Raw genomic sequence first — 21,889 nt, 5'->3', positions numbered from 1 at the left:
AAAACTTCCGTGTGATATATCATAATCATGCTGACACAAGGTGCTGCTATCACAAATTTTAACAAGTATTTTTTTTCCAACTATAGAAAGCTTAATCCTTCAATAGGAGTATGATTCTAGCTCGGCTAGAAACAGCCGTCAAACTTTTACCGAGTTCAGGATGGTCCTTTCATCCCTTCAATGTTTTCCGATCTCACAAAGCCAAAAAAGAAATGGCATTCTTGGATATCGTCTTCCTTATCCTTTCGGAGCTGCAGAAAAGCTTCCGCTGCGCCGGCCTGAAGCGCAAAGTTCTCTTTACGAGAGGGACTTGAATCTGGAGCCATGAATGGCTGGGTTCTGGGTCTTGGACACAGACTCTGTTAAGATTCGTGACATAGGAGATGTCATAAAACTAACCTACTCTCTCTGCACAGCTAAAATAAAAAGACAGTCTTGAGGTTTAAATCTCTCTCTAGCCACCCTCTTAAGGGCTCATATGGAGCACTCATGAGAGAACCAAGGATGCATGACATCCCATTAAGGGGACCAGAACTCTCCCAGAACTTCCAGGGAAGACAACACTTATCAAAGCTCCTTACAAGCAAGGACGGTTCTCGCAGAAGTAAGGATCAAGTCCGAAGAAATAAAGAAAGAACAACAGAACCTCTTGGGTAGGAGGTTGAGCGTTGCTAAGTCCAACGGCCAGGAATCCATCTTGGACTTCTTTGCAAACTCCACCCACTAAAGAGGATGCCACCACACCCTACACTTGTCACAGAGGGACGATGGCGTAGTTATGCCTCCTGCAGAAGGTACACGGTTAATGTGGATCTATCTCAGGGTTGCTCACGTACCGGGTTTACCGGGCCAACGCCTCACATCAGCCAATGGAGTCACCATCAAACACAAACAAGCGAAAAACTCCGGAAAAAGAAAAAGAAAAGCATTAAAGTTCAAGGCAGCCGAGAAGGCTGACTGTATTACATTGCAGCCAAGTACCGTTAACTACAATTACACTACCTCGTTGAGAGTCTAACGATCGCATAAGGCGAGCTCAAGTCTTACTTCTATCAGAGAACGATGGCTTATATTTGCATGGGTACAAGTTCAGTGAGAGACAGAGACTACCTCGTAAGGAAGAGAGCCACATTACTTACATCTTATATTTGCAAAGGTACAAGTTCAGTGAGAGAGAGAGAGACTACCTCGTAAGGAAGAGAGCCTCATTACTTACATCTTATATTTGCATAGGTACAAGTTCAGTGAGAGAGAGACTACCTCGTAAGGAAGAGAGCCTCATTACTTACATCTTATATTTGCATAGGTACAAGTTCAGTGAGAGAGAGAGAGACTACCTGGTAAGGAAGAGAGCCTCATTACTTACATCTTATATTTGCATAGGTACAAGTTCAGTGAGAGAGAGAGAGACTACCTGGTAAGGAAGAGAGCCTCATTACTTACATCTTATATTTGCATAGGTACAAGTTCAGTGAGAGAGAGAGAGACTACCTGGTAAGGAAGAGAGCCTCATTACTTACATCTTATATTTGCATAGGTACAAGTTCAGTGAGAGAGAGAGAGACTACCTCGTAAGGAAGAGAGCCTCATTACTTACATCTTATATTTGCATAGGTACAAGTTCAGTGAGAGAGAGAGAGACTACCTGGTAAGGAAGAGAGCCTCATTACTTACATCTTATATTTGCATAGGTACAAGTTCAGTGAGAGAGAGAGAGACTACCTCGTAAGGACGAGAGCCACATGACTTACATCTTGCATACAGGTGGATTCTATCGTGTAGAAGTAGTGGAACGGCTGATACTCTTCCGCTATCTCCTTATAGACTTCCTGCAAGTAAAAAAACGACAGTGATTCTTCACATAAATGTACTTGAAACAACAACCATCTTACGGAGAGAAATCCTCGTTTGATCTGAATCTACAGAGTACGCATGGCACACTGCTCTTCCCTAACAGTCACACAAATACAATTATCTTAATAAAGCAAATCCTTCCTTTATTCAAATCTACAGAACACTTGGGCAGCAACAGTATAAAAAGGCCCTCCTTACCACTGTCTAATTAAAATACTCTCTCCCTATCTTTACCATCTGTTCAACCAACACCAAACAGAGAGACGCAGGATAACCGCTTACCCACAGATGCCCTTCTCTGGTGCCCACGAAGGTGAAGAAGAGGTCCCCTTGGGCGACGGTGTCTCTCAGGTGCACGGGAGACCTCGACATCCGGATCGTGTACCCGACGATATCCTCCTTTGCCTTTTCGCCTTTGTACGTGTGACGTTCGTCGCCTTTGACGCTGAAAGAGGAAACAGTTGAGAACTAGAACAAGCGCTCAGTAGAGCATATACCTTTGCCTAAATCCTGTTGTATATCACATGATCGGCAATTGAGTTATGCACATTTTAGTTTCATGCAAATCGTATAAAAGAATGACTACGATATAGCAAAAAGAAATTTTTTGACCTTTTTGTGACCCTGACCTTTGATCCAATCACTCCCAAAATCTAATTAAATTACCCTTGGATCATTGCCAATCGTCCCACAAAATTTCAAGAAATTCAGTCAAATAGTTTTTGAGTTAAGCTAACCACAAGCAAACAAACATATAAACAAACAAATACACGCTGATCAAAGCTGGTGAAGGTAACTACTGTCGAGGAGACTTTCCGAACCTTATACTAAGCACAGGCAAGCTGCTGTGGCCTGCGTGGCTCCCAAGCTTTGTGTGTTACTGTATTTTGAAGTTTTTTTCATACCTAAATATTTTGAATATTTTTCTTTTCAATTTTTTCTTAATTATTTATAAACCACATTTCACAAAGCGACACAGGTCGAGCCCAGAAATCAGATTCTTAGACCCCCACTATGCCCGGGACTGGGGCCCATTCTGTCATCTTCACTTTCCAGAGACTGGCTAAATCCATAGAGGATTCATTGGCTAGATTCATCAAAGGATAGCCAGTTCCTTGTGATAGGCAATGCCTATCTAACTAAGGCAAGTGACCCCCTGCCAGTCCATATTAATTCCAGTGAGATCAACCACCAGGCATCAAAAGTAGAAGTCAAAGAGAGGCCCTTTGCATCAATAGGCATAGGAGATGATGATGATGATGATGATATCTATTTTTACCAGTAATCATCATTATTATCATTGGAAAATAATGAAAGATGTCAGTTTTATGTAAACTTTCATACTAATACAAATAAAACAAGGAAGAATAGCAAAACATATTATTATATATTGGGCAAGTAAAGGAACATCATCACCTGTGATGGCAAAGAGATGACTGTATTATGTTTTTTACTTATTCAAAATATTTAATTATTATCTGAAGAACACTCGTAGGTTCCCCCAAAATGACAATGTTTATCAAAAGTAGGTTAGGTTAAGTTTAACCGATTATCATCACCATCTCCTTGTATGCCTACTGACGCAAAGGGCCTCGGTTGTCTCTATCCTGAGTCTTTGATTACACAGTAAATCATTTCCTTATTGAAAGCTACAAAAATCTCCTCCGTCAAAAGACCACATTAGAATTTTTGACAATCAAAATTTTAAAGTCATTTGTATTTTGCCAAACTATATAAACTCGAGTCTTCTAATAGAAGTAAAAGTTGGGAAAAAATGGTCATTGGTAGGTTAAGGGCACAAAGCAGCCGGGGGTAACTTATTAACTATCGACCTTAGCACATGTTAGCCTAAGTCTTTACCATGAAAGAGCAAGAAGCTCCCCTCCACAAAAGGACGTAGGAACCACCTGTGTCCTAAACTGTATCCCTAGCAAGAGAACGCGTTCTCTTCATCTTGCTTGGAATGAACCTTGTTGAATATCTATAACAGATTGTCGCCTGCCCAGGTGCGTAACCTGCTTCGCCTTTTCACGTTGACACGAGTCCCGATGGCAGGGTTGTCGATCATCAATTAACGGGTGTCTATCAAACTCGCTTGCAACATTAATAGCTTTGCTTGCACTTCAAATAGATTGATATGCAGGCGATTGCTTCCATAGACAACGTCCTCGAGGCGGTCTGGTTCCCACCCCTTCTTGGGTACGTCTGTGAACAGCCACATCCCTTGAGGTAAAGAGTCAAGAACTATCAAAGTGAGGTTTTGAAGTTCTCGTCATTCAGGCAGACAACATCGTCCTGTGGATCCACTAGAACAAGATGATAGGGAAATCAAAGGCTGCGGACCAGCGATGCTTCAAGCATGAAAGGAGCAATCGCTGGTGGAGGAGCCACTGCCGAACAAATTTCCCAGACGACGACATCGCTGCCTGGCCAGAAGTACTTGGTCTGCAAATACAATCGCCCGATGTGTTTAACAGGATACATTACTCCAGTACTCTCTCCTCTGCTTGGCCATGAGTCTGGGTTTCACCGATATATCATGATTATCAGATGATGGCAATGAAGTAGCCTGGCTCGATCCTGGAGAACAACAGAATATTATTATTATTATTACTATTACTAGCTAAGTTGCATCCCTAGTTGGAAAAGCAGGATACTATAAGACCTATAAGGACTCCAACAGGGAAAAATAGCCCAGTGAGAAAAGGAAACAAGAAATTAAACAAACTACAAGAGAAGTAATTACCAACTAAAATAAAATATCTTAAGAACAGTAACAACATTAAATTAGATCTTTTATATATTAACTATAAAAACTAAAAAAAAAAACAGAAGATGAGAAATAAGATAGAACAGCATGCCCTAGTGTACCCTCATTATTATTATTACTTGCTAAGCTACAACCCTAGTTGGAAAAGCAGGATGCTATAAGCCCAGGAGCTCCAACAGGGAAAATAGCTCAGTGAGGAAAGGAAAAAAAGAAAATAAAATATTTCAGGAAGAGTAACAACATTAGAATAAATATCTCCTATTTAAACTATAAAAACTTTAACAAAACAATAGGAAGAGAAATAAAATAGAAGAGTGTGCTCAAGTGTACCCTCAAGCAGGAGAACTCTAACACAAGTCAGTGGAAGGCTGTGGTAAGAATCCTCCAACCCGTTGAAGTATTCCCAGGCCAGACCAAGAACAGAAAAGGGTGATACGTAGTCTGCAAAGGAAGAAGAGGGGACATTCTAATATTGATTGGGATCATTTTCAGAAACTACACAGGCTTTGGCTTTCGAGTCCCAGAGGCCACAACGACACTGGTGTCTAAGCCATCGGAGAGCAAGTGGCAGAACGTGACGCCAGATGACACGCTGTTGTGTCGTGCGAGAGAATGTGGTATCTCGTAGTTCGTGTGAATGCCGAGAGCATCCTTGAAAAGTCTCCTGTTCCAGTTCCCTTTCATGCGAACAAGCTGGAAGGTCCTGATGCATGTGAAGATCAAGGAGCATGGGAAAATGTCAGAGTATAGGAAGATCACAGTGTGCCATCTCTCTGGACTGGGAGCGATGGGATGAAATAGGTAACCGTTGCTCTAGCTCTCTGGCAAGTCAAAAATCTATCGCACATAGAATGAGCACAAGGTTCTGATCGCATGATTCCGGCTGTACCAATCACGTGGTGACCGATTGCAATTGAAACTAGAACGTGCACTCTGTAGGGCGCATACCTTCACCCATATCATGTTGTATATCACAAGATTGGCAATTGGATTATGCACATTTTGGCACTAGTCATACAAATCAGATAAAAGTTGGCCACGATATGCCAAAAAGACATATTTTACCTCTTTTGTGACCTTGGCCCTGACCTTTGACCCAATCACTCCGAAAATCTAAACAAATTGTCCTTGGATCGTGACCAATCTTCCCACCAAACTTCATGAGATTTGATCATATTTGAGTGATGTAAATCACAGACAGACAAACAAATACAAGCCTATCAAAACCTTTGCAAAGAAGTTGGCGAAAGTAACAATCCCAGGGAGGTTGAATAAAAAGACTAAGTTGAGATCCTGGATTACCTTTGCACCCCCGCTACAGCAATAGATCTCATTGCTGGTACGAACAAAAAGGGTGACTGTAGGGTCCTCTCCACTAGTACGTGGACTGGAATGCTGGGAGAGTTAGGAGTGTTCTGTGACAGATCATGCAATGACGGAGAGCAAACAGACCGATCGCGTGGAGATTGGAAATGTGACGTTGAGGAGTGAGGGGACTGAACCCAATGGGGTGAGTCACTCAGGGCTGTCATCTTCGTAGGGGAAATCCTTAAGTCCTCCTGGTATATGCAGAAGAACAGATAGGGTGGAGACATTCATTCCGATCAATGTGTGTACAGTTACTTGTTCTCATAAAAAACCAGCAGAAAAATGTAAAGAAATAGAGCGCGACCCCTTTACTTAAAGCCTACAGGAGCAGTGTGATAGCACTACTCGGGACGCGTGGGAGGTTTCTTACCCCCCCCCACTGACGTGGCCTCCTTTCGAGACTGCCTTATTAGAACATCGCGCTAGCCTTCCCAACACCTGACGGAGGCTCCTACTTCAGCGACGGCAGATGGCCTACAATTGACACATAGGCCCAATTAAAGAAGGAAACATCTAATTCTTCAGCCAGTGTCAAGACTTCTGAATTCAACGCTACAGGGGAATGTTTACATCTGTAATGCGTACTGACATGTCTACCAGTGGATGGGCACATTGCCAGTATGTACACTATCACTATGTGTACGAGTAGATAAATAGCAGCGTTTGCAGACACGGTCGAGGGGCTTAAATGGCCGGTTCCAGCTTCGGCAAAACTAACGATTTGTAACTGCGTAGGAAGAAATAAAAGTCAGACAAAAATATAAGGCAGAAACAATGGTGCTTATTCTGATTCTGGTTCAGGCTAATATTACCTCCTTTAATAAAAAAACCAGTCATAAAAAGATGAGAAACTTACTACATTATGGTAGGGAATCCCTTGACGACGAACTCAGTGGCCACGGCCGTGAAACGCGTGCAGTCGACACGGCCGACCCGGATGTCCGTCCCGTAGAGAGCGTGGGCCACGTGGTTCCAGACGGGTTCCAGCTTCTTGCAGTGTCCGCACCACGGAGCGTAGAATTGTAAGGTCAACGTTGTGCTCTATCAATTGCATTACCTGATTTCATTCTTTTACTCTTTCCATTGCAATACCTGATTTCATTCATTTTCTCTATCAATTCCATTACCGGATTTAATTCTTAAACACTATCAATTCCTCTTCAGCTGAAGAATCACTTAGAAAATTGCTAAGCTCCTGTGTTTTTAAAATATACAACAATATATAACTGTGGATTTTTGATACCCAAGATTCTTAGACACAGCATGGTGTTTTCTTCAAATTAATAATAATAATAACAATATCACAAATTATTAGTAACTTGTATTTTTCCTAACATACTTACCGAGAACTACTTTCTCAGGAGTTACCTGGAACCTCCTCTCAACCGACCAGAGTTTTGTGTAGTTTACCCTACTTCCGTTTTCTGTGGTGATAGGCCTATGTGGATGGATACGTGTGCCCTGAGGGCAATCTCGAGGCAGGCCGCATGTTAGCTTGGGTCTTGACCTTCCTTAGAACTGTCACAGTCCACGGTTCTGCTCCGTGGAGCTTCCATGCTTGCCAAAAACGTTTGAGGCATCCCCCTACCTGAGGCTTGGGCAGGAGAAGGGGGCCTCTCTCCCTACCTCCTTCGGGAGGAACGTCCAGAACGTCCCCTCCTGGCTGAAGGATAGATTATCCTAAACGAGGTTGGAGCCGAGCTTGGTCCTCTTCAGGTAGGCTGCGTAGTCTGAGACCACAAAGACATCGAGGGTTCTCTCCTTACCTGGATAGGAGAAGAGCGAGACGTCGAAGGAGCCTCGGGAGCACGTCTCCTATAAGCGGGTCTTCTCATCGGATGCGATTTAGGTACTACGGTCTCCTTCCTCTTCGCCAGTTTTTCGACGACTTCCTCCGTCTCCTATAATAATAATAATAATGCAGTACAGTACTACTGTATTTGGGAGGACACAACAGAACATTACAAATTTGGAAATGATTTGTATTTTTCCTACTCATCCAAACCTGAAGATATATTTCAGCGAAAGCTGAAACTAGCCATAAAACTTTTAGTGAGGTGCTGCTCTCCTTCGCTAGTTAGCGCGCGTGTGTGTGTGTGTGTGTGTGTTTTACACCAGTCACCCCGCTCACACTCGCAGTAGCTAACACTACAGCACTTTTCAATTGCAAACCTTTCAGCTCTTTAATATGGAGACTTATGCTTGGGTGGCTGGAAGTCCAAGACCAACAGGCTGGCCACTGACCCGGGGCGCAACTCTCATGCTTCGCATGAGCTCTGGGAGAGCGCACCCTACCACCTCACTAACTCTCACTGATAGATAACGGCCTGAGCAATTGAGGGAAGGTGTGAAAACCAGGCAATGTGACTCGTCGAGGTAAAACTTCCATAGGAGCTATGCTTTTCATACCTGGATGTTACCAGACTCCTACCTCACAGAGAGATTGGGGATGTAACAATATGCATTCATATAATTATTATTATTATTATTATTACTTGCTAAGCAACAACCCTATTTTGAAAAGCAGGATGATATGAGCCCAGGGGCTTGACAATTACAGTGCAGTATTTAACCCCTTGGGTGAAGAAGAATTGTTTGATAATCACAGTGTTGTCAGTTGTATGAGGACAGAGGAGAATCTGTAAAGAATAGGACAGACTATTCAGTGTTCGTGTAGGCAAAGGGAAAACGAATCGTAGCCATAAAGAAGGAACCAATGTTTCCAGCCTGTTGTATATAATTCCTGTATTGCAACTTCTCAATAGAACTTACATTAACTTCATGATGGTGTTTCCTTCCCAACCTCGCAAGGAACTCCTCTAACATCCTCAGGTACTTCCTTGAGGATGGGAAGTGTGCGTCTTTGAGATTAAGTGCGAGCATGAAATCTTTTGGTCTGAAGGCCGGGATGACCGTCTGGGCCACCTCTACCTTGAACGGGGTTTGTTGATCGAACTCGTTCGGAGCTGAGAGGTTTATGACCAGTCTCCAGATGTCTTATACGAGAAACGGCGACAGAAGAAGGCTGGAAAACCTGTGTCGGACCTCTTGGAGCATTCTTCACAAGCATGATCCTGACTTTGATCTGAAGGGCCAGTTCCTTCAGGCATCCCCTCGCGTAGGAACTCGAGTTCACAAGATGAGAGTTTAGAACAGGAAGAGAGTGCATGAACGGGATATGCTATTCTGCCTCAAAGGATGGAGTCCGATAAGGTTTGGATTACCGGGGACATCTACCTCTGCCAAATGCCCTATAGGCATCCTCCCAGAAGAGCTCGCCCACCCACCTCGCTAGCTACGTTGGGTGCGCAGCAGTGAACAAGACTCGTCCGCAAGACCAGGATCTGTGACTCGTCGAACTAGCGCATCCTGGAGAAAACACAGCTGCTCGTACTTTCTCCCGCAGGAGATCGGCAAGCAGCCTTCATCTCTCATATGCGTGCAGACTGTTCACAAACCCAGAGGCAAAGAAGGCTGCGGTGTTGCTGGTGCGTGGGGAGAACAACAGGTTAGGTTATGCTACCACGCGCCGAAGCAGTACAGTCAAAGCCCTCCTGATTGTTGAGCGTCTTGGGGGAGATTGGCGAGAAGTCTCTGAGGTCCCTGAGAGGAAGGCCTTCGCTCGTAAAGCGAAGGGAAAGGCCGCAGAAGACCAGTTGTATCAGGAACCCTTTCAGGAAAAACTAGTCTTCTCTTCCGAGTCATCAGAAAGCGGGATGGACACTGAGATACCTGGTCAACCAGCACTGCCTGGGTACTGTGACCGTTTGTGGGAGTCAAATGAGAGAAGGAGGAAACATTTGACTCTCAAGAGAAAGGTCACTTCTCACGGGGGGCCTGACGGGCCGACCGGTTGCTCAGCCAGTAATCATTCCAAGTTGATTACTGTCGAGCAAGTACTCAGTTGCAAGCGACTGTCTCAGTATCTGGGTGAACCCTGGCTTAACATTCTTTTCGTTCACATTTGAGTTGGTTGTGTGTATCCTCTTGCAGACAATAACCCCAGAGTAGCATATACACTCTAGTAAATAAAAAGGCATAACAGTGAATCAGGTAGTTGATCGCTGTCACGGTCGCACGCAACTAATTCCACAAGACAAGAATGAACTGCACCTCCAGTCATTCACCTCACAGATGATGTTCTATAAGTTTAAGTTTAACTTCAGACTACTCACAACAGACAGAAAATTCCTCTCTCTACGACGGCAATTTCTTCCGTTTTTAAAATGGCACGACTGAGGTAGAACCAAGATTCGGGAGTGGCCCGAAAGATTCGTTGCGTCGGCCTCGATTCGGAGAACATCGCTAATGTTCAGCAAACAAGACCTAATTCCCACGACAGTGTACCAACCGTGTGTCACACGATCGTACATACTTCATTTTGTGCTTGTATCTTCGCTCTCCCCTCGCATTAAAAAGAACCTGAAAAATCATGTCTGCTTTTCTCCCCTGTAACAGTGTCGACTTTCGAACACGAAAATTCTTGTTGCTTTGAGATTTTGTATATAAAGGAGAGTGTTCTTTAATAAACTAACTCAGTTGCTTTCACACTGCCTTTGAGTTCATAACCTTCTCTCGGCCCGTCACAATAGATAAACCCTTAGAAACAGCAAACATGTTTCATATTTCTCCGTTACCAAGTGTTTTCAATACTTAGATGAACATTTCAGAGAAGTTAGGGATAATCTGCCTGAAATAGAGGAGTTTACTCGAGAGCAGACTATATCTGATTAGTTACAGAAGAGCAGATGATTATGGATAACCTATCCCGAAGGAATACAACCATCGAATTAGGAAGAGATCGAATGATTTATTAGAACGAAGCTCAAATTGTATGATTGTACGTGGTCCTCCCTATCCCTCACGGCCGTGCATCTGACCGTGAGAGTAATGTATGCAACTGGCGAATCGATTAACAAACTGCATTTGTCGGCAGTAATAGTTCACTTGCCCGTATGAGGTTGTTTGCAATCGTTACTTCTCTAACTCCAAGTAAGTGTTTGAGCACCCTCACAGAGCTTGTCGAGTCACTTGCGACGAAGCGCAATACTATTGCCACAGAGGAATTGATCGTCGACTAGCTGTAGCATTGTTAAAATATTTGTTCGCTCACAAAAAGTACCTGCAGCTAGCGAAGCTATCAGACCTATTTGGTAATAAATGTTTGCCTTGCAGGACAAACCTCTCCGTTAGCGAATAAAAAAATAACCTCAAAGGGTTATGTCTCACGAGACCATTGTGCCTTGAGGAATGATGGGGTGAGAAGGAGATTGCAGCTATGAGCTCTCTAACTTGTAGGGAGAGAAGTCAAGAGACAAAACCCCGAAGGATCATGTTTCCCGAGATCTGTTATCTTATGAACAACGGTGGGATGAGTCGGCCACAAAGAGTCAGAAAGCATTCCTATCTGCGGTAAAACCGGGACTATATCTAACAAGACTTACTGTATTCTACCCTGGGGGAACAATGGTGGCCTGCGGCAACAGCAAGCAGTCGGCAGACATCCACATTCGCGGCAATAACTCCTTAGGGTTTTTCATACGAGACTCGTTTACAGTCCCAGGTCTCTACCTTCCTGAAAGGTTTGGCGCTAAGGGTAAAAGCGCATGCGCAATCAAAGCAGCTCATGTCATCCTCTTCTTATGGTGTATCTAGTTGCGCAGAGATCGTCATGGCAACAATGAATAGACTCGCATGTGCGGGTTACTTGCCTAAGCATGCAAAGAAACCAAACCCTTGCCAAGAGTCCAGAGGTTGGCAAGTAACAAGTACCGGTGAACGTTAGTGAGCGCTGACGAGACAATTGCGCAGACGTGAACGCTTGCACATCCACATGTGCAGGCAACTTAATTGCCTGCGCGTGATATCTCTCTTCCGTATAGCGAGCTAAAGCTCGCATAGTTACTGCTTACTAATAGTGAGAAGACAAAGTTATATTAAGATGTATTGCATAGAGAGATTTGCGCTATTCTCACTGGACTTATGTGCTATACAAATCCTGAATGAGTGAGTGAAGTATCAAGCACTTAGGATGGCAAGCGAGCTGAGCACCTTCTACAGTTGGTGAATGTTGTGTTAGGCGCAAAGGAGAGGGAGGTATAGTGCGTAGTTGTGGTTGCACGCTGAACTCCCTCATTAGTTCGTTGAGCTTTGAGCTCCTCATCCCCTAACCTCACTGGGGTGAGAGGTCAACCGTGCTAGTGCGTTATGTTCGTCATTCTCGTCAATGAATAGAAGTTTCTTGTAAGAGTTTGAAACTATGAGACCAGATCCCGAAGGTCCTGGCCTCATAAAGCTCCATGACCTTTGTTTTGCTATGATGTAGTTCACAACCTCGAAGACTTATATAGCCTAGGGGTGGTTTCTTCCTTGTAAGAGGTTGAAACTTTTGTGCTCAAAAGGCATGACGTAGGAGATAACATTCGGGAGATTAAGCCTACGACTCGTCGATGAAAGACGATGACCGCATGCGGTCGACATATAACAAGACGGATTGTACCCTGAGGTTCAAGCTCTGAAAGGCTTTGCAGGGAATGGACGAATCCAATTCCATCAGGGGAATCCTCCGAAGGGAAAACAATCAGATGGACACCGTCTCTCCCGCAGGAGGGAAAAGCAATCAACCTGTTGCCATTGTCGGAAATTCTCCCCGTAAGCGGGGAGATTGCTGGACAGCGGTTGGTGAAGGGTAACTCTTTCTCAAAAGTCATCCAACACCTGGTGAAGGTTAACTTCACCTGGTGAAGGTTAACTTTACCTCGGAAGGAGAGTCCAACACCTGGAGGAGGGCTTCCGGCTGCATTCCACGCTTCCCGACAACGAGCATAGCTCAAGTTGAAGGTCGGCATCGAGTGTTGCCTGTGAAACGTAGCCGAAACTAGTTCCTGGGTTTCTCACGACTGGAAGCTCCGAAAGGACTCAGTCTGCCTCCGCTCTCATTCCTACTCCAAAGCTATAAGAACGAAAGTGGGCAGAAGTAAAGAGTGTTACACGGAAACCATTCCATATTGAAGAGAAAAGAATATCTTATATTTTAGGTTCTTTATTAGGATTGTTAAACTGAATACAGCGGAGAAGAACTGACAACGTCCGGTCACCTCCGAGCCAAAATAAAAAGTAGCTTTGCCACTGCGAGAGTGAGCGGGATGGTTGGTCAACCCCCAACTAACCCACACTAACTAGCGCTGGGGAGCAGCACCTCACTAAAAGAGCCAAAGGGTTTGTATTTGGTGCTGGAACAAACTGCATTTCCGCGCGATCGCGAAAGAACCCTAAAAGACGTAAGAAAGACTCACCATGATGAGCCATGGACTCTCTCCTCGCAGCTCCAGAAATCTGTCGCTTAATTCCAGGACTCGATTTGTGGCGCTTCCGAATGCACACACTGCGAAAGGAGAGAGACAGGTTACTTTAAAGTGTTTGAGTGTGGGTTTCTGATACGATATCTAATGACGATGATAATGATAATAGTAAAGTAATAATTATCATTATATGACAATACTAATTATGAGAATGGCAATAAAAATAATAATGATTGCCTTTAATGATAATAATACAAATAATAATGATTATAATAGCAGTACAGTAATAATTAATATCATATGAAAACAATACTAATTATACGAATGCTAATAACAAAAATAATGATAATTGACTTCAATAATAATACAAATTATAAGAATATTTTTAACAATAATATTAATGAGAAAGATGCTAATAATAGTAATAATGACTTATAACAACTATAATAAAAATAATGATAGAAATATAATAATAAAAAAAATTTCTGATGAGGGAAAACAGTCACATGAGGAATTGCAGAACTAATACAAATTGAAACATCATTATCTTTATTTACAGAACCTGATAATGGACAAATAATGATAATAATAATAATAATAATAATAATAAAAATAATAATAATCATTAAAATCTATTTTAATGTTGTTACTGTTCTTCATTACTTCTTACTTCTATTTATTTCCTTGTTTCCTTTCCTCACTAGGCTATTTTTCCCTGTTAGAGCCCTTGGGATTATAGCATCCTGCTTTTCCAACTAGTGTTGTAGCTTAGCAAGTGACAATTATATAATCATTGACAAACACAAACAAAAATGTTTGAATTAAGGTGTTTAATTAAACTTTAGAAAAACTGCATCGCAATATACTTCCGAAAGTAACTCGTAATTTTCCTAACCGTACAAACGCTTTTAGCAGGAGACGGTTCAGGCCATTCGGTCGTTAACAAGAAGAGGGAAGGGTAGTCTAAGACCCCTTTGACCTTAGGACTAACAAGCTGTTACAACCTGCGCCAGTACAACCCAGTTTCTGGGAATACCTAGATGGCAACAGCTGAGAACATCTCCCTATGAAGGGGACATACACAATGGACCATCCTCCCACTATTATTATTACCAAATAAGCTACAAGCCTATTTGGAAAAGCAGGTTACTGTAAACCCAAGGGCTCCAACAAGGAAAACAGCCCTATGAGGAAAGTAAATAATGAAACAGATAGAAGAATGTGCCTTTGTTTAGAACTCTACCACAACTTGGTAAAAGACTAGGGTATAGAAGCTATGGCACTACCCAAGACTAGAGAACAATGGTTTGATTTTGGAGTGTCCTTCTCCTAGAAGAACTGCTGACCTTAGCTAAGGAGTCTCTTCTATCCTTACCAAGTGGAAATTAGCCACTGAACAATTACAGTGCAGTAGTTAACCCCTTGAGCACAGAAGAATTGTTTGGTAATCTCATTGTTGTCAGGTGTATGAGGACAGGGGAGAATGTGTAAAGAACAGGCCAGACTGTTCAGTGAATGTGTAGGCAATGGAAAAATGAGCCCCAACCAGAGAGAAGGATCCAGTTTATTACTGTCTGGCCAGTCAAAAGACTCAAAAACTTATCTGCCCTGTTGGGGTGCTGGGCTGGCTATGAATTCTATTTAACAGCCACCACAAGGCCAAGGGCGAAAGTGGGCAATTTCCCAAAATAAGAAGGCCGACACCAATGACTTCGTGAGCTCGTCCGAGGCGTACGCTTGTTTGCTTCGTCGGACAGTACATACAATCGCTTGATCGCCTTACAAAGCCAGCAAGAAGCCTTGTCCCTCGTTCTAGGGTTGTGGAGGAATATGTGGAAATGTCCCTAACTGGGGATTGGGGGTCTGAGGGAGCTTACAGGTCTATCTGGTCATAGTTTGGATGGAGAGGGGACTTGGGAAATGATCATATGTATATATGGTCAGTCTTTAAGGCATTGTCCTGCTTGATAGAGCAATGTCACTGTCCCTTGATTCTGCCATTCATGAGCAGCCTTTAAACCTTAAACACTCAGCTCTCTCTGGACAAAAAAGTATCTCGGTCTCAGAGGGTTCCGGTTTCGCCCATCAACTCCAGCACGACGATGACGGAAGCGACGACACTGCGTATCCCCTCCTGGCAATAGCCCGTCTCAATGCTCTAAAGTACAGAGCGAGGCCTGACACTTGGTGAAGATGTACGCAAAAGTGATGTGGGCAATCACCGCCCATATCAGAGAGAGATCTTGCCTGTCACTCATCTCCTCCAAAACGGAAGGAGCGCACAGGGGAGCTAGGTATAGGGCAGCGAGTAAATCCGGTAGTTAGGTAGATGGACCTTGTTCATGAAAGCACGCATGCGAAGCGCTCGTATGAGCGCAGAGACCGATCCCGTTCCCAGTCTCATATAGACGTCAACTCCTCGGTCCATGGACAATGGACTAGGAAAGAACGGCAGACAGGTGACCGTGGAAAGGTATCCCATGACCCTATAGTCACAGGGATACTGGTGATCATACTCCAGATAAATGAACACACGGCAACTGTTTCTCTTGCTGCTCTTAAGAAAGTGGAGATCAGAGGTTAGTGATCTTGTTCCCGATAGCACGAACATGAGGAAACCAGATCTGGAACAAAAAGTGATGAGGAGACCAAGAATTGTGATCCCAATTCGCAATCGTGCTTTAGAATGTTTTGTCACTTGCTGGTTCCTCTCATGCCCAGTTCTCTATCTCCCAAATGCAATGGAATCTCACAAGGAGGCATATTCCTTCCCTTCACAACTATAGTATCTGTGGTGAGAGACAGAGATATTCCTTTATCGTCCTCTGCCTCATCTCATTTAGTCTTTGCTGTGGCTTCTAAAAAGAACATGTAGAAGACGGCATATCATCTCGAGCTCTGTCTCATACCAACCCGAGCAATGGTAGTAGGAGCTTGCAATGCTGTACCCACATACCATGCAACCTTACCTGACTGGGTTGGTCCTTAGCATCGCACAGAGGAGATTGATCTGAGCATCACGAGACTTTAGTTAGACTTCTTTTTCCAAGCGGCAGCATTGGAAGACTAGGATGAAGGCTGAAATAATTATTCATTATTCTCTTGTATGTTCATTTCCTTGTTTCCTTTCCTAACAGGGCTATTTTTCCTTGTTGGAGCCATTGGGCTTATAGCATCCTGCTTTTCCAACTAGGGTTGTAGCTTGACTAGTAATAATAATTATGATAACTGAGGTCAGGGATCGAGACAACTCACTGCCCTGTCGCATTCTTCAAAACAGCGGTGAGTTGGTAAGGCACCTTCTACTGGACCTGTTTAGTCGACATGTTTCTATACATTATCTACACTTTCACTAATTCAAAATAAAAGTAATGGGGCCTTTGTCACTGGTTGGGACAGACCAGGTGTAAAATTTCAAAAGTTACGACTGAAAAGCCACAAACACAAGACCACCACCTAACCTAAGGTTCCCCACCTAACCAGGTGCAACGTCCTTAGACCAATTATCCTCAACGTACCCTAAGACCAAGTCTCAAGGTAACACTAAATAATAATATTTTATGAAGAGTAACACTAGCGTCATATTATCGTATATCAGACCAAGTTAAACAACATTTTCCCAATAAAGAAAATAGATTTGATGAGTAAAAAGAAACTTCACCACAAAATAAATATTTACAAATAATACAGCTTATGAAATGCAATACTACTGTATTACTTAAATTGGTTAATAAAGCAGTGAGATGGTAAGGGTGGTGAGCTATCCCTTTACCAATTGACTTTAAGTAATTTTAGTCATGTTTTTCAGTATGAATCGATTGAAATTGGATCCAATGGACCATCATTGGGGCCAGGGAGTACCTTCAGAAATCTCCACTGTTGCTCCACAAAGTAAATTATCATAATTATTACAGTATTATTATTGAAAGGAAGAGATTGACCAGCCCAATGAGTCAAGCTCAACTCTTACAGAGCTGGTGTCCCCAAAGTCAAGCCGGCCATACACGCAAAGACAAAGCAGCGGGTGTTGTCCCCACTGGACTGGACACACATACCCTACCCACTTGCCCGCTCATTTTAAGAACACTACATGGTTACATTAATGTACCAAATTTGCTACATTAGTACAACTCCTTTTGAAAGTGTACAATTGGTACAACGTATTTTGAAAGTGCCAAATTTTGATATTCATAATTTTTTTTATTGCATATAAATCTATGAAATCTGACTTGGAAATAAATTAATGAAAGTCAGGCTCTCCTTATCGGCTTTTACAAGGTGGCGATTAAAGGCCTTCGTCTGCTACGGTGCTAATATACCTCTCTTGAAGTCGTTATAGGACTAACTTTTCCACTTATCCATTTCAATCCGAGCGTCCAAATGTCTACTGGGACCAATATACTAAATTGATTTTTGGACTTTTCTGGGGATTATCTCATGCTGATAAAAGACTACACTTTCAATCTAAACGTACTTCTTTCTGCGTTAATTTACAGACATTTGAAGAGGATTGTGTATAGCCTAATAAGCAGAGAGACACTTTGGCAGAGATATACATACCGGTAGGTTGCAAAAATAGAATCATCGGCAGCTACTTAATCTATAATCTGTCCCTATTATAGTCCCTCGTTTTTTCCCATGAACAGTATTCTTTACACTTTTATTCTCATATTTCATCATAGACTTAGTTTCAAGCAGAATACTGTGTGGTTTTAAAGACAAAATATACAAAAGGAAATAAGATTTCAATAAATTATATCTTGACCAATGAAATCCCAAATATTACAAACTTGTTTTGGAAATGGATAGCATGGCAGTCAGAAAATTCATATAACAAGAATAAATAGAAGTTAATCTACCAGCAAGATTATAAGAAAATGTTATATGAGATAATGAAGGGTAATGACCGATAATTATTAACTTTAATGAAAAAGATCATCAAATAACTGATGTAATATATGCAAAATTAATACAAAAATTATAAAGCAAAAATGGTTTCAATACAGAAAGTCAAAAGATTGTGAAATGCAATCGTAGCCTTTGTATATCAGCATACAGCTCCTACCTTAAGCATAGAAAATGGGAATTTTATTCCCATTTTCTGGTCAGTCGTACGACAAAAAATGTCACAGTTTATCAGGAAAACCTCTACACAAGAACCACCTTGGCTACACTTACCCCCCACTAAACCTAACCTATAAGCCTTGTCCTTACCTACTTAATTAACGGGGGGGGGGGGGGTTCCTTACACTGTCGTATTCTTAGCTTACCCTGTGTTAGATTCGTAACCCGTTTCACTCCTAGCAGATGTCCGCTATCATACATACAGTCCTCGCAATCTGTTTATCATTATATTGATAGCTGGAAAACCAGGAACCTTTGAATATCAACGGCCAGATTCTCCCTCGTGCATAGAAAATGAGAATTTCCATCGCATTTTCTAGTCAGACATATAATGTTTTTCTGCAAAACCTCTCCACAAGAACACAACATACCCAAAACTTCCTCATCTAACCTAACCTACGAGCTGAGTCCTTACCTACAGGGGGGCTGACGTCCCCTGCAATCCAACTAAAAATGGACATCAACTAACCTAAACTTTCTTCCCTAACCTAACCTACAAGCCTTGTCCTTACCTACTTAAAAAACAGGGGGGGGGGGGTTGTAACGCTTCCCTGCGACCCCCTTACACTGCCATATTCTAAGTTAGCCGTAATCATACATACAGGTGGCCACTATCATACATAACCCCTTTACACTATGTTACATTCATAACCAGTTTCAATATTAGTAGGTGGCCGCTATTATACATACACCCTACGCAATCTGTTTATCATTATTTTATTAGCTGGGAAACTGTTCCAATCAAAAGTCAAGGTATGGCCGCATAATACTGTAAGTGTCAAAATAGGTGAGCCGACCCAGTCGCCATGCTAGTTCATCCCCAAACACCCCCAGACTGGCATAGGATACTGCCAGTCTTGGCAAGACTGGCCTGCCCAATTAAACATGCAGAATAGATATAAGAACAAGCTAGTCTCACCAGTTTGCCATTGTTAACCCTCATACATGATAAGATTTAGCCGGTTCATACCAATCACGGTAATATTTGAGAGTCAAGCCTTTACGTGTATGACCTGCTTAAAGGTTCGGACAGAGACGGAGGCATAGAAGCTAAAAAGCTGGATATGCAGAAAAGATATTTAATTTATGCCTACGAAAGATTACGTATGACACAGTTGCCCAAATACTAACAATCCAGTTAAGACTCTCAAATCGTAAGCAATAGTTAATAATGCTGTGTTTACACTCTACAGTTGAATGGCTTCGTTAACAAATCGATGACGTTCGACAAATTCATACTTCAAATCGTTTATAATTTCCTTTTCAGACAATATATCAGGGTAAATTGCCTCTCAAAATGTTATAAAATTATTTAAATACACAAAAAAAATACTGTGAAATTGGGTTAAAAATGTTAAATTTGTGATTTTACCCGAGAAATAGAGAAGTATTTTGAAGATTTCCATGGCGACGCTAAACGCTTGAAGATGAACGTTTCGTCAGAAGATTGCCAGACACAATAACAAACGTTGGGACCGTTTTTCCGTTTAATTTAGGACATTTTGTTATATTAAATAATTATATTATAAATATAAATTTATTTTTTATTCAAATATATTATATTTATACCTAAGATATAAATTTATACGATAATTATTACAGCGAAATACAAAACTTATAAGAACGAACGATTTACGAGGCAGCCTGGTTCCTTATTGCTCACTCCGCAAAATAAGTTTGCGGGCACTCTATCTCTTTATAGATAGGTGCAAAGCTTCTAAGCTTATTCTTATTATTGTTATTAAGTTTATATTACCTCTGCCTTAAATAAATTCATATCATAATAAGATTCTCATTCTTTACTTTTATTCCCTTCTGCCCTGAAATTAGATAGGATAACACCTTGCTATCATCAGTTTTGGCAACCTGTTGTGGTAATCAGTTTGGACTTCTTAAATTCTTCTTTTATATTCATTGCCCTATCTATAAATTCAGCCAGATCCCTGCTAGGATTTTTCAGCATACCTAAAGTTATTTCTACATTCTTTAGCTGTTCTAACTTTGGGCATAAAAATAAATGTTCGGTGGTGTCTTCTTCCTCTTTGCACAAGTCACACAAATTATCATCATATTTTCCCCTGAAATTTGCTTTTAAGTTGAGCATATTTAATCTTGCTTTCATCACAAGGGATGCCTTATCCAGATACATTTCTCTGATATAAGGCATAGGGCCATCGACAGGGCGAGCAATGGTCTGGTTCAGGTTCAGGTTCTGGGGTGAGGCGTAGTCTTTACAACGGCGCCTCTGTGTCTTTTAGTTATGTGTATTCCTTATTTTCACTAGTTTTTCTCTTTTCATCCACATTTGTTGTAGTATACTTTTCTTATTTTCAATATTCTCTTCACAAAAAAGGAATTTTCCAACTTTTTGTGCACTATCTTCTTCGTATGGTTGTTGAAGCTCAATTGCTTTTATTCTTATATCACTAAACTGTGGACAATATAACATAAAGTGGTTAGCATTTTCTTCTACATCACAGAATACACAGTTTATATTTCCATCTTTGTGTCTGTTTCTTATATTCAAGCCCAATGAGTTTTTCCTTGCTCTGAATAATAAAATTGACGAAAATGTATTGTCATACACTTCCTCCTCCTTGATTTCATTTTTCCAGTTTTTATACAAAATTAGACTCTCCTTACACTCCATTTCACTCTTCCATTTGCTTGTGTCCCATTCTCTTGTTCTCTTCTTTATGTCCTCTTTCGTACATCTCTTGACTTCCCTCATCGCCACCCCACATTCTTCAGCATACTTCTTCACATGCATCCACCACTTCCTCTCTTTTTCTTCCATATCATTGACTATTGCTGTTAGTAGGTCCTTTTCTCCCTTAAAAATGCTATTAAGGTACCTCAGCTTTCCATCCATTACCCTTGTTTTCATAGCAGATGCTCCTACACCCCCTCTCAAGGCTACAATTGCTGTATTCTTTACACCCCCTAACATCCTTCTATACACTCCATTCTCTATTCTCTGGAACTTTTCTATTTCCGTTTCCGTTAAGTTAATCACATTTGTTCCATATAATATAAAAGGCAGGGCTACACTTTTCCAGTATGTTTTCCCTATCAGTATCTTATTACAACTTTTTTCTATGATCGAATATGTAAGGTTAGCTAGTTTTTGCGCCTTAACTATCATTTCACTTTTCTGTGTTTTGAACATATTCCTACTATCATCTACCTTGATACCTAGGTATTTAATATTGCTTACTACTCTTATTCCCTCTATATTATCTGGTTTCTCCTTCATATTATATATAAGTACGGTACTTTTGTCTCTATTTATGTCTAAACCACACTGCTTTCCTATATCTATCACTTTCCTTATGTTTAATTCAGCATCCTCTATATTCTCAGCAAGCACTAGGACATCATCAGCAAAAAATAATACTACTAGCTTTATAATATCATTTTTAAAACCATTACCTTCCTTTTCTACTTGTTTTATAATCTGATAAGTAATTAA

At 41.6% G+C, this 21,889-nt stretch overlaps 1 long non-coding RNA gene and 1 pseudogene across 1 annotated transcript; both read right to left on the bottom strand.

Annotated features, from left to right (window-relative positions):
* Positions 1-21,889, bottom strand: part of LOC137633715 (uncharacterized) — a 196,510-nt pseudogene that overhangs the window by 17,466 nt on the left and 157,155 nt on the right.
* Positions 7,342-19,839, bottom strand: LOC137634012 (uncharacterized). The gene is made up of 3 exons (XR_011042418.1): positions 19,790-19,839; positions 13,288-13,376; positions 7,342-7,893 (listed from the first exon to the last, which is right to left on the bottom strand). It is a non-coding gene; the product is annotated as an uncharacterized lncRNA (long non-coding RNA).

The sequence above is a fragment of the Palaemon carinicauda genome, chromosome 43, assembly GCF_036898095.1.
Source record: "Palaemon carinicauda isolate YSFRI2023 chromosome 43, ASM3689809v2, whole genome shotgun sequence".
In the NCBI taxonomy this organism is placed as follows: Eukaryota; Metazoa; Arthropoda; class Malacostraca; order Decapoda; family Palaemonidae; genus Palaemon; species Palaemon carinicauda.
The sequence above is the reverse complement of the archived record's forward strand: the minus strand, read 5'-3'. Positions and strand labels throughout refer to the sequence as shown.